General features: G+C 42.4%; 1 protein-coding gene across 2 annotated transcripts in view; it reads left to right on the forward strand.

Moving 5' to 3' along the window:
- LOC106561242 (uncharacterized) overlaps positions 1 to 13494 on the forward strand; it is a 41405-nt gene that overhangs the window by 916 nt on the left and 26995 nt on the right. The window lies entirely within an intron of this gene.

Here is a 13494-nt window from a genome sequence, read left to right on the forward strand (position 1 = left end):
GTTCTCAGAGGGCAAGTAGACTAAATAATGGGCCCCTATTAAGAGATACTAATGATCTGAATGGAATGCAATGGAACTGTCATGTCACTGTGATTTCAAATTTACACATAGATGATTTATTTGTTGGCATTTTTGTTTCCCGTTTGTTGATTTGGAATGGAGTGTTCCCTAACCCTGATAGGCACCAGAATTAGGCCACGTGGAAGGAGGTTTGTTGGAATCAGAGCCAAAAAACAGGATTAGAGGAAGAGTGGGTTAGAGGAGGGTTTGATGAAGGGTGAGCGGCGGTTGTCTGTCTCAGGGTCAAGCAAGGGAGGGGTTCAGGGAGGGCTGAGGTGGGGGAGATTAGGGGTGAGGTGGGAGAGGAGGGTGACAGGGGAGGTTATGGGTGAGGTGGTCTGTCAGACAGGGAACGCTGAGGAGAAACCCACTTACAGAGGATTTAAAGGAATTACTAAAGAGAAGCCTTCAAATGCGTCAACTGTGTGTGAGAGAGAGTGAATGGAAGAGTGAAACTGCGTGTGTGTGCCCTTACAAAAATACATGAAAAAAAGTGAAAAAATACATATACACTGCTCAAAAAAATAAAGGGAACACTAAAATAACACATCCTAGATCTGAATGAATGAAATAATCTTATTAAATACTTTTTTTGTTTACATAGTTGAATGTGCTGACAACAAAATCACACAAAAATAATCAATGGAAATCCAATTTATCAACCCATGGAGGTCTGGATTTGGAGTCACACTCAAAATTAAAGTGGAAAACCACACTACAGGCTGATCCAACTTTGATGTAATGTCCTTAAAACAAGTCAAAATGAGGCTCAGTAGTGTGTGTGGCCTCCACGTGCCTGTATGACCTCCCTACAACGCCTGGGCATGCTCCTGATGAGGTGGCGGATGGTCTCCTGAGGGATCTCCTCCCAGACCTGGACTAAAGCATCCGCCAACTCCTGGACAGTCTGTGGTGCAACGTGGCGTTGGTGGATGGAGCGAGACATGATGTCCCAGATATGCTCAATTGGATTCAGGTCTGGGGAACGGGCGGGCCAGTCCATAGCATCAATGCCTTCCTCTTGCAGGAACTGCTGACACACTCCAGCCACATGAGGTCTAGCATTGTCTTGCATTAGGAGGAACCCAGGGCCAACCGCACCAGCATATGGTTTCACAAGGGGTCTGAGGATCTCATCTCGGTACCTAATGGCAGTCAGGCTACCTCTGGCGAGCACATGGAGGGCTGTGCGGCCCTCCAAAGAAATGCCACCCCACACCATGACTGACCCACCACCAAACCGGTCATGCTGGAGGATGTTGCAGGCAGCAGAACGTTCTCCACGGCGTCTCCAGACTCTGTCACGTCTGTCACATGTGCTCAGTGTGAACCTGCTTTCATCTGTGAAGAGCACAGGGCGCCAGTGGCGAATTTGCCAATCTTGGTGTTCTCTGGCAAATGCCAAACGTCCTGCATGGTGTTGGGCTGTAAGCACAACCCCCACCTGTGGACGTCAGGCCCTCATACCACCCTCATGGAGTCTGTTTCTGACCGTTTGAGCAGACACATGCACATTTGTGGCCTGCTGGAGGTCATTTTGCAGGGCTCTGGCAGTGCTCCTCCTGCTCCTCCTTGCACAAAGGCAGAGGTAGTGGTCCTGCTGCTGGGTTGTTGCCCTCCTACGGCCTCCTCCACGTCTCCTGATGTACTGGCCTGTCTCCTGGTAGCGCCTCCATGCTCTGGACACTACACTGACAGACACAGCAAACCTTCTTGCCACAGCTCGCATTGATGTGCCTTCCTGGATGAGCTGCACTACCTGAGCCACTTGTGTGGGTTGTAGACTCCGTCTCATGCTACCACTAGAGTGAAAGCACCGCCAGCATTCAAAGTGACCAAAACATCAGCCAGGAAGAAGCATAGGAACTGAGAAGTGGTCTGTGGTCACCACCTGCAGAACCACTCCTTTATTGGGGGTGTCTTGCTAATTGCCTATAATTTCCATCTGTTGTCTATTCCATTTGTACAACAGCATGTGAAATGTATTGTCAATCAGTGTTGCTTCCTAAGTGGACAGTTTGATTTCACAGAAGTGTGATTGACTTGGAGTTATATTGTGTTGTTTAAGTGTTCCCTTTATTTTTTTGAGCAGTATTTTTTTTTTACACATTTATTTGACACCACTTCCAACTACATCTGGTCTCCCATCCAGGGACTAACCAGGACTGGCCCTGCTTACCTTCAGAGGCAAACTGGTATTAGGATGCAGGGTGCTATGCTGCTGGAATGTGCCAAAACTTGCAACTGATAAAAAGGCATAAAAATTGCATGAAAGAGGGAGATGTATTTAATCATGTTATCATAAAAGAATAGCCTACTGGGCTTCTTGACAATATGATCTGGTAATGAAATAACATGACAAATACATGATGTTTTCCATGTTAAACCAGCAATTTTAAACAATACAAGGAGCTTGAAGTGGCCTACTTGAATTTGGAGCTCAGAAATTCAAGTACCGAAGTAGGCCTACCTTGAAAACCAGACGTTTCCTCAATTGGGTGCTTGAAAAGTGATTGTAATTATTGTAACCATTTTATAGGTTCTCCTGCTCCCTTATAATGTTCCCCAGATAATGTTTTTTGCATCCATGTACAATTAATTTGTTATCATATTTCAAAATGATTTCCTTGCAATATTGTTTTTTGCTGTCAATACTTTTGGGTTTATGTTTTGCTTTCAATATCATTATTTCTGTTTGCAATACTACAATTTTGTTCTTGACTTTTGCTTGAATTTAATTGCACGAAAGTAACTCACTGATAGAGGATTGTACCATATAATAACACTATTACTCTAGGCCTATTAAAGGTGTTTAAAGCGGCAATCCTTCATTGAAACATTCGTGTTTTCAATGCCTCAGTTTTAGTAAAAAGTTGAGGGTTGGGTCTGGAGAAATGCAACCACTTTCAAATCCATAGACTCTGCTATGGATGCAAGGACTGACCATCCATGATATCAAAATGATAGTTTTAACCATGTTTTTAGGCTTCACAGTGGTTGTTTACATTTACTTTGTTTACAAACTTTGGAGTAAAACCTTATATTTTGGGTTCTGACGGACACGACAGTAGAACTAAGCATTTATACGTTATATTCTTCAAGAATCAATAGCCACATATTTAGTCCAAAAATGGATTTAGCAACTAAGGATTTCCCCTTCAACAAGCAGTGACCTTCATACAGCAGAACTAGGTCTCCATTTGAACACAATCCATTAACCTGACCCCAACATTTGTATTCTATCCACTGTTTTGCGAATGTCCCTCTAAATCAATCCCTTGTCCCACATTTTTTTTTTTTTAGATGTCGTCAGTCAAATTCCACCGGTGGAAACATTGTTACTGCAACATGTTAACACCATCTTTTCATATGTGAGGAGAATAACATTAGACTGCAGATTTTACATGTTTTTTTGTAAGGGTGTGTTTGTGTGTGTGCACTGTGTGTTAAGGTCCTGACCCAATAATCACAGTAAAGCCATGTCAGATCAGACTTCTGTAGTGATGTAGCGCTGATCTCCAACTAAACATTATTGTGGGAAGCTCAATGTTACATTCCAATCTCCCTATCATATCTAAGCTGATATGACACCAATGTCGATGAAAATGCGCAAATCAACTTGATTGGAGGTACACAACACACTCCCCGCCTCTCACCATGAGCCATTACCGAGAACCACATACCATATTTTTAACAGGGTCATTAGCATTTGGAAAATAAACATTTATTGCCCCGACCTAGCTCAATATCTAGGAGTCGGATAAGAACAAGACTACAGTATTCATAAAGTGACCATTAGACGTGCCACCTTTTGGACTGAATAAGTTTGTAGGGGCAACAGTTTTGATTAAATGTATAATTTATCGCTCTCACACGTGCTACCTTTCTGTAGCATTTCTGGCAATGATAACATCTTTTCAGCCGAATCTCAGTTCTAAAGCCGGACCAAAACACAGGTTGCGCAGCAACAGCGCTAGGAGCTAGCTAACACCAGTCTGATGAGAGGCAAGCTACAAGCAAAGGAAGCTAGCTATATTTAGCTTTGGAAGGTTTTTCACATGGCTGAAGTCATCTGTGTAAACTGTTGGCCTGCCTTGACACTTGTGTATAATCAGAGCATAAACAAATAAGCACAAATAAGATAGCGAATGTCCTTGGCTGCTATTGCCAGTTAGCTAGCCAACTAACATTAGCCAATAAGCCATCAATGCTGTAACATTAGTTGTATGGACAGATTGCAATGCACCAGTACAACTCAATGTTGATAATATCTCCCATATTCTTCCACAAAGCACAGCCAGCTAGCTAAGTAAAGTTCATAGTCAACATCAAACTTTGGTAACCTGCCACGCTGCTAATGGGTTTCTATAAACTAGGGTACCAGTGAGGATTCCTACACTGAACAACTTGTTACAGCAGTTGATAAGTCATTGATAATAATCTGCCAATTTTTTTCATGTCATTACATTAAGATATAAGGGGGATCATAGCTATATTCAATCAAATTCATGGGATGATTTAAAAACTATGTTTAGCCCTCTATCATGGTTGGTGGCTTGATGTGAGACATAAAACATTACTTTTCTGTCCTTGCATTTATGGCAATGTAAATTGTCATTATATAATATATTAAGCATTAATCAGTTAAATTAGACATTGAACATGAACCCTGCAAGAATCGTGGATCTAGCTGTCGGACATTTTTTTAATAAAGATCTCAGAAATGCAGTGTAACTACCTACATACCATTTCCTGTCTCCTTATGTTACAGGGTGAAAACCATTTTCATCGGCACAAAAATCCAAAATAGTTTATGCATTGCTTCTAACTGAAAGAGTCACCTTACCTTAAGACTTAAAACCTAAATCGATACTGTCATTAACATGATTCTTCAGTAACTATGCAAAATACTTGTTGGATGCACATTTGGTGTCCAGCTGGTTAGGTATGCCATGATATTTTCACACATCATCTGATCCAGGAAGGAATTTTCAAATAACTGTCAAGTGACAAACAGCTGTTGTGACAGCATCCGATGCAACGACAGCCAAAGTGCTGGAAAAAAGGTGTTTGCGAGTTATGCTGGTGAAGACAGTTGTGCCTGGATCTACATGGGATCTAATATCTCCCAATTGATGTTGATTATCTGTTTTTATCTGCTTGATTTACGACAGGGTGTTGTTAGATTTAACAGAGAAAGGTAATGAGTTCACGTTTTCATACTGTATGTTTTTTGTGCCTCCGATTGGACATAGAGTCTAGTGTGTGCAGGATAGGATAGCCCAACACACAACGCTATTCCTATTAATTAATTATTCTGGATATAATGACAACAAATTACATAGCTTATTCACAATATGGTCTGGTAATGAAATAACATGACAAATCTATTATGTTTTCCATGCTATTTTAAAAAATACAAGGGGCTTGAAGTAGCCTACTTGAACTTGGAGCTCAGAAATGCAAGTACCGAAATAGGCCTACCTTGAAAATCAGACATTTCCTCAATTTGGTGCTTGAAAAGTTATTGTAATTATTGTAACCAATTTATAGGTTCTCCTGCTCTTTTATAATTATCTGTTATTTCATTTTTTATCAGTTTTTGTGAGAGATGTGGCCACTTTAGTTTGTTTCCTGCTGCTTCAATTGAAGGTTGTTGCGCTACTCTGTTGCAGTAAAACCACATGTGGTTATTATGAGGGAAACAACATCTAATGTTGGCTTCAACTTGGCTTTCCATACAAATCCCTACATTAAAAAAGAAACCTGGTTTTGGTATGTGAACACCTGCTCGTCGAACATCTCACTCCAAAATCATTGGCATTAATATTGAGTTGGACCCCCCTTTGCTGCTATAACAGTCTCCACTCTTCTGGAAAGGCTTTCCACTAGATGTTGGAACATTGCTGCAGGGACTTGTTTCAATTCAACCACAAGAGCATAAGTGAGGTCGGACACTGATTTTGGGCAATTAAGCCTGGCTTGCAGTCGGGGTTCCAATTCATCCCAAAGGTGTTCGATGGGGTTGAGGTCAGAGCTCTGTGCAGGCCAGTCAAGTTCTTCGACACCGATCTCTTCAAACCATTTCTGTATGGATCTCGCTTTGTGCATGGGGGAATTGCCATGCTGAAACATGAAAGGGCCTTCCCCAAACTGTTGCCACAAAGTTGGAAGCACAGAATCGTCTAGAATGTCATTGTATGCTGTAGCATTATTATTTCCCTTCACTGGAACTAAGGGGCCTAGCCCGAACCATGAAAACCAGCCCCAGACCATTATTCCTCCTCCCCCAAACTTTACAGGTAGCTTTCTCCTGGCATTTGCCAAACCCAGATTAGTCCGTTGGACTGCCAGATAGTGAAGTGTGATTCATCACTCCAGAGAACGTGTTTCCACTGCTCCAGAATCCAATGGCTGCAGCTTTACTCCACTCCAGCCTACACTTGGCATTGCTCATGGTGATCTTACATGTTGATCAAACCACTTGCCGGCGTGCGCCAACGCGCGCATGTTGATCCTGTACCCCCACACCAGACACGATCAGGACACGCAGGTTGAAATATCAAAACAAACTCTGAACCAATTATATTAATTTGGGGACAGGTCGAAAAGCCTTAAACATTTATGACAATTTAGCTAGCTAGCTTGCTGTTGCTAGCTAATTTGTCCTGGGATATAAACATTGGGTTGTTATTTTATCTGAAATGCACAAAGTCCTCTACTCCCACAATTAATCCACAGATAAAACGGTAAACCGAATTCCTTTCTAGTCATCTCTCCTCCTTCCTCAGGCTTCTTTTTTTTTACTTCTTTGGACTTTATATGGCGGTTGGCAACCAACTTTACTCTGCATTACTACAACTGACTGGAGTGTGGACATCAGTTCATCTTTCAATCACCCACGTGGGTATATGCTCCTAAAAACCAATGAGGAGATGGGAGAGGTTGGACTTGCAACGCGTTGAGTGTCACAAATAGAACCGATTTCTATTTTAGCGCCTGGCCGTGCAGACGGTCGCTGAAGCGCACGAGCAGTGTGAGTGCAATGATTGAATAACATGTATGTATACATTTATTTTGCAATGCTTGCACACGCAACACGGGCAGTGTGGTCAGCATGTAAGGCTTGTGTGTGGCTGCTCGGCCATGGAAACCCATTTCATGAAGCTCCCGACAAACAGTTATTGTGCTGATGTTCCTTCCAGAGGCAGTTTGGAACTCGCTAGTGAGTGCTGGAACCTAGGACAGACAATTTTTACGAGCTATGCGCTTCAGCACTAGCTCGGTCACGTTCTGTGAGCTTGTGGGGCCTACCACTTCATGGCTGAGCCGTTGTTGCTCCTAGACGTTTCACTTCACAATACCAGCACTTATAGTTGACTGGGGCAGCTCTAGCAGGGCAGAAATTTGACAAACTGACTTATTGGAAAGGTGGCATTCAATGACAGTGCCATGTTAAAAGTCACTGAGCTCTTCAGTAAGGCCATTATACTGCCAATGTTTGTCTATGGGGATTGCATGGATGTGTGATCAATTTATACACCTGTCAGTAACAGGTGTTGCTGAAATATCTGAATCCATTAATTTGAAGGGGTGTACACATACTTTTGTATATATAGTGTATATTCACTTTTATTCCTCTAAGTACTGCATGAAAATCCTTTCAAACCATTTAGATATTTTGATCCCAGTGTCACACATTGGCCCCAATATTTATAGGACCTCTATACCAGGCGGTGTCAGAGGAAGGCCCTAAAAATAGTTCTCTCTGCTACCGCACGGCAATCGGTACCAGAGCACCAAGTCTAGGTCCAAGAGGCTTCTAAACAGCTTCTACCCCCAAGCCATAAGACTCCTAAACAGCTAATCAAATGGCTACCCAGACTATTTGCATTGCCCCCCCCCCCCCCCCCCCACGCTGCTGCTACTCTCTATTATTATCTATGCATATCCACTTTAATAACTCTGCCTACATGTACATAATTACCTCAATTACCTCAACACCCGTGCCCGCGCACTTTGACACATTGACTCTGTACCGGTACCCCCGTATATAGCCCCGCTATTGTTATTTACTGCTGTTCTTTAATTATTTGTTATTCTTATCTTTTACTTTTTTTCAAGGATTTTCTTAAAACTGCATTGTTGGTTAAGGGCTTGTAAGTAAGCATTTCACTGTAAGGTGAAACACCTGTTGAATTCGGCTCATGTGACAAATACAATTTGATTTGATTTGACATACTGTATATCATTAGGCTGTATGTATTGTTGCATCACCATCTTTTTTGAAAAAATAAATACAACTTTAAGCTACATATTCACTTGACAGAGATAATAAACTGCCAATTGATCAGCACAATCATTGATAAAACAGGACCATGTTTGCAAAACAAGTGTTTCACTTGACAGAGATAATAAACTGCCAATTGATCAGCACAATCATTGATAAAAACAGGACCATGTTTGCAAAACAAGTGTTTCTGAGCTTATGTCAGCATTACACAGGTAAGTTAACAGTTACAGAAATCAGAAATGCAGACAGGCTCTATAGACCTGTAAAGTATACAATTGAAGTCGGAAGTTAACATACACTTAAGTTGGAGTCATTAAAACTCGTTTTTCAACCACTCCACAAATTTCTTCTTAATAAACTATAGTTTTGGCAAGTCGGTTAGGACATCTACTTTGTGCATGACACAAGTAATTTTTCCAACAATTGTTAACAGACAGATTACTTCACTTATAATTCCCTGTATCACAATCCCAGTGGGTCAGAAGTTTACATACACTAAGTTGACTGTGCCTTTAAGCAGCTTGGAACATACTTTGGTGTGAAAAGTGCAAATCAATCCCAGAACAAACATCAAAGGACCTTGTGAAGATGCTGGAGGAAACAGGCACAAAAGTATCTATATCCACAGTAAAACGAGTCCTATATCGACATAACCTGAAAGACCCCTCAGCAAGGAAGAAGCCACTGCTCCAAAACCGCCATAAAAAAGCCAGACAATGGATTGCAACTGCACATGGGGACAAAGATTGTACTTTTTTGAGAAATGTCCTCTGGTCTGATGAAACAAAAATAGAACTGTTTGGCCATAATGACCATCGTTATGTTTGGAGGAAAAAGGGGGAGGCTTGCAAGCCGAAGAACACCATCCCAATCATGAAGCACGGGGGTGGCAGCATCATGTTGTGGGGGTGCTTTGCTGCAGGAGGGACTGGTGCACTTCACAAAATAGATGGCATCATGAGGAAGAAAAATTACGTGAATATTTTGAAGCAACATCTCAAGACATCAGTCAGGAAGTTAAAGCTTGGTCGCAAATGGGTCTTCCAAATGGACAATGACCCCAAGCATACTTCCAAAGTTGTGGCAAAATGGCTTAAGGACAACAAAGTCAAGGTATTGGAGTGGCCATCACAAAGCGCTGACCTCAATCCCATAGAAAATATGTGGGCAGAACTGAAAAAGCGTGTGTGAGCAAGGAGGCCTACAAACCTGACTCAGTTACCCCAGCTCTGTCAGGAGGAATGAGCCAAAATTCACCACAACTTACTGTGGGAAGCATGTGGAAGGCTACCCGAAACGTTTGACCTAAGTTAAACAATTTAAAGGCAATGCTACCAAATACAAATTGAGTGTATGTAAACTTCTGACCCACTGGGAATGTGATGAAAGAAACAAAAGCCGAAATAAATAATTCTCTTGTCACGTCCTGACCAGCAGATGGAGCTATTGTTTTAGTTTTGGGGTCAGGACGTGGCAGTTTTGTGTATGGGGAATGTTTGTATTGTTGATTGGGACTTCCAATTGAAGGCAGGTGTGTTGAGTTACCTTTGATTGGAAGTCCTATATAGGTGTGTGTGTTTTTCTTTGGGGTTGTGGGTGGTTGTTTTTGCACTGCGTTTATAGTCTGCAGAACTGTTGCTGTTGTCACCGTTATTGTTTTGTTAAGTGGATGCTTTACTCCTTATTTGAAATTAAATATGAGTATTCACATACCTGCTGCGCCTTGGTCCATTTCTGAAGACAGCCGTTACATCTCCCTACTATTATTCTGACATTTCACATTCTTAAAATAAAGTGGTGATCCTAACTGACCTAAGACAGGGAATTTTTCAGAGGATTAAATGTCAGGAATTGTGAAACTGAGTTTAAATATATTTGGCTAAGGTGATGTAAACTTCGACTTCAACTCCATATGAGTGGGCTGTGTCAAACATACCACCACCTGGTGTTATGTTGGTTACCTACTGACCAAAAAAGATTATATCAATCAAATTTATTTATAAAGGCCTTCTTACATCAGCTGATGTCACAAAGTGCTGTACAGAAACCCAGCCTAAAACCCCAAACAGCAAGCAATGCAGGTGTAGAAGCACGGTGACTAGAAAAACTCCCAAGAAAGGCCAGAACCTAGGAAGAAACCTAGAGAGGAACCAGGCTATGCGGGGTGGCCAGTCCTCTTCTGGATGTGCCGGGTGGAGATTATAACAGTACATGGCCAAGATGTTCAAATGTTCATAGATCACCAGCAGGGTCAGATAATAATACTCACAGTGGTTGTAGAGGGTGCAACAGGTCAGCACCTCAGGAGTAAATGTCAGTTGGCTTTTCATAGCCAATCATTCAGAGTATCTCTACCGCACCTGCTGTCTCTAGAGAGTTGAAAACAGCAGGTCTGGGACACGGTAGCATGTCCGGTGAACAGGCCAGGGTTCCATAGCCACTGGCAGAACAGTTGAAACAGTTGGAGCAGCAGCACAACCAGGTGGACTGGGGACAGCAAGGAGTCATCAGGCCAGATGGTCCTGAGGCATGGCCCTAGTGCTCAGGTCCCCCGAGAGAAAGAGGGAGAGAGAGAGAATTAGAGAGAGCATACTTAACTTCACACAGGACACCAGATAAGACATGAGAAATTATCCAGATATAACAGTCTGACCCTAGCCCCTAGACACATAAACTATTGCAGCATAAATACTGGAGGCTGAGACAGGAGGGGTCGGGAGACACTGTGGCCCCATCCGACGATACCCCCGGACAGAGCCAAACAGGCAGGATATAACCCCACCCTCTTTGCCAAAGCACAGCCTCCACATCACTAGAGGGATATCTTAAACCACCAACTTACCATCCTGAGACAAGGCCTAGTATAGCCCACGAAGATCTCACCCAGGGCACGAACCCAAGGGGGGGGGGGGGGTCAACCTGGACAGGAAGATCACGTCAGTGACTCAAATGCTCAAGTGACGCACCGCTCCTAGGGACGTCATGGAAGAGCACCAGTAAGCCAGTGACTCAGCCCTCGTAATAGGGTTTGAGGCAGAGAATCCCAGTGGAGAGAGGGGAACTGGCCAGGCAGAGACAGCAAGGGTGGTTCATTGCTCCAGTGCCTTTCCGTTCACCTTCACACTCCTTGGCCAGACTACACTCAATCATAGGACCTACTGAAGAGATAAAGACTTAAAGGTCGAGACCGAGTCGGCAGACCATTCCATAAAAATGGATCTCTATAGGAGAAAGCCCTGCCTCCAGCTGTTTGCTTAGAAATTCTAGGGAGAGTATGGAGGCCTTCGTCTTGTGACCGTAGCGTACGTGTAGGTATGTACGGCAAGACCAAATCTGGAAGATAGGTGGAGCAAGCCCATGTAATGCTTTATAGCTTTAGCAGTAAAACTTTGAAATCAGCCCTAGCCTTAACAGGAAGCCAGTGTAGAGAGGCTAGCACTGGAGTAATATGATCACATTTTTTGGTTCTAGTCAAGATTCTAGCAGCCATGTTTAGCACTAACTGAAGTTTATTTAGTGCTTCATCTGGGTAGCTGGAAAGTAGAGCATTGCAGTAGTCTAATCTAGAAGTGACAAAAGCATGGATACATTTTTGTGTATTACTTTTGGACAGAAAGTTTCTGATTTTTGCAATGTTACATAGAGGGCAAAAAGATGTCCTTGAAAGAGTCTTGATATGTTTGTCAAAAAAGAGATCAGGATCCAGAGTAACGCCGAGGTCCTTCACAGTTTTATTTGAGATGACTGTACAACCATCAAGATTAGTTGTCAGATTCAACAGAAGATCTCTTTGTTTCTTGGGACCTAGAACTAGTATCTCTGTTTTGTCCGAGTTTAAAAGTAGAACATTTGCCGCCATCCACTTCCTTATGTCTGAAACACAGGCTTCCAGGGAGGGCAATTTTGGGGCTTCACCATGTTTCATCAAATGTACAGCTGTGGGTCATCCGAATAGCAGTGAAAGTTAACATTATGTTTCCGAATGACATCACCAAGAGGTAAAATATATAGTGAAAACAATAGTTGTCCTAAAACGGAGCCTTGAGGAACACCAACATTTACAGTTGATTTGTCAGAGGACAAACCACCTTCAGAGACAAACTGATATCTTTCCGTCAGATAAGATCTAAACCAGGCCAGAGCTTGTCCGTGTAGACAAATTTGGGTTTCCAATTTCTCCAAAAGAATGTGGTGATCGATGGTATCAAAAGCAGCGCTAAGATCTAGGAGGACGAGGAAAGATGCAAAGCCTTGGTCTGACGCCATTAAAAGGTAATTTACCACCTTCACAAGTGCAGTCTCAGTGCTATGATGGGGTCTAAAACCAGACTGAAGTGTTTCGTGTATATTGTTTGTCTTCAGGAAGGCAGTGAGTTGCTGCGCAACAGCTTTTTCTAAAACAATTTGAGAGGAATGGGAGATTCGATATAGGCCGATAGTTTTTTATATTTTCTGGGTCAAGGTTTGGGTTTTTCAGGAGAGGCTTTATTACTGCCACTTTTAGTGAGTTTGGTGCACATCCGGTGGATAGGGAGCCATTTATTGTGTTTAACATAGGAGGGCCAAGCACAGGAAGCAGGTCTTTCAGTAGTTTAGTTGGAATAGGGTCCAGTATGCAGCTTGAAGGTTTATAGACCATGATTATTTTCATCAATGTGTCAAGAGATATAGTATTAAAAACTTGAGTGTCTCCCTTGATCCTAGGTCCTGGCAGTGTTGTGCATACTCAGGACAACTGAGCTTTGGAGAAATACGCTGATTTAAAGAGGAGTCCGTTACATTTTAATGATCATGATCTTTTCGTCAAAGAAGTTCATGAATTTATCACTGCTGAAGTGAAAGCCATCCTCTCTTGGGGAATGCTGCTTTTTAGTTAGCTTTGCGACAGTATCAAAAATAAATGTTGGATTGTTCTTATTTTCCTCAATTAAGTTGGAAAAATAGGATGATCGAGCAGTAGTGTGGGCTCTTCGATACTGCACGGTACTGTCTTTCCAAGCTAGTCAGAAGACTTCCAGTTTGGTGTAGCGCCATTTCCTTTCCAATTTTCTGGAAGCTTGTTTCAGGGCTCGGGTATTTTCTGTATACCAGGGAGTTAGTTTCTTATGACAAATAAGATGAAAATATATGTTATTCTTAAT

This window comes from Salmo salar, chromosome 10, assembly GCF_965601325.2.
Source record: "Salmo salar chromosome 10, fSalSal1, whole genome shotgun sequence".
Lineage (NCBI taxonomy): Eukaryota > Metazoa > Chordata > Actinopteri > Salmoniformes > Salmonidae > Salmo > Salmo salar.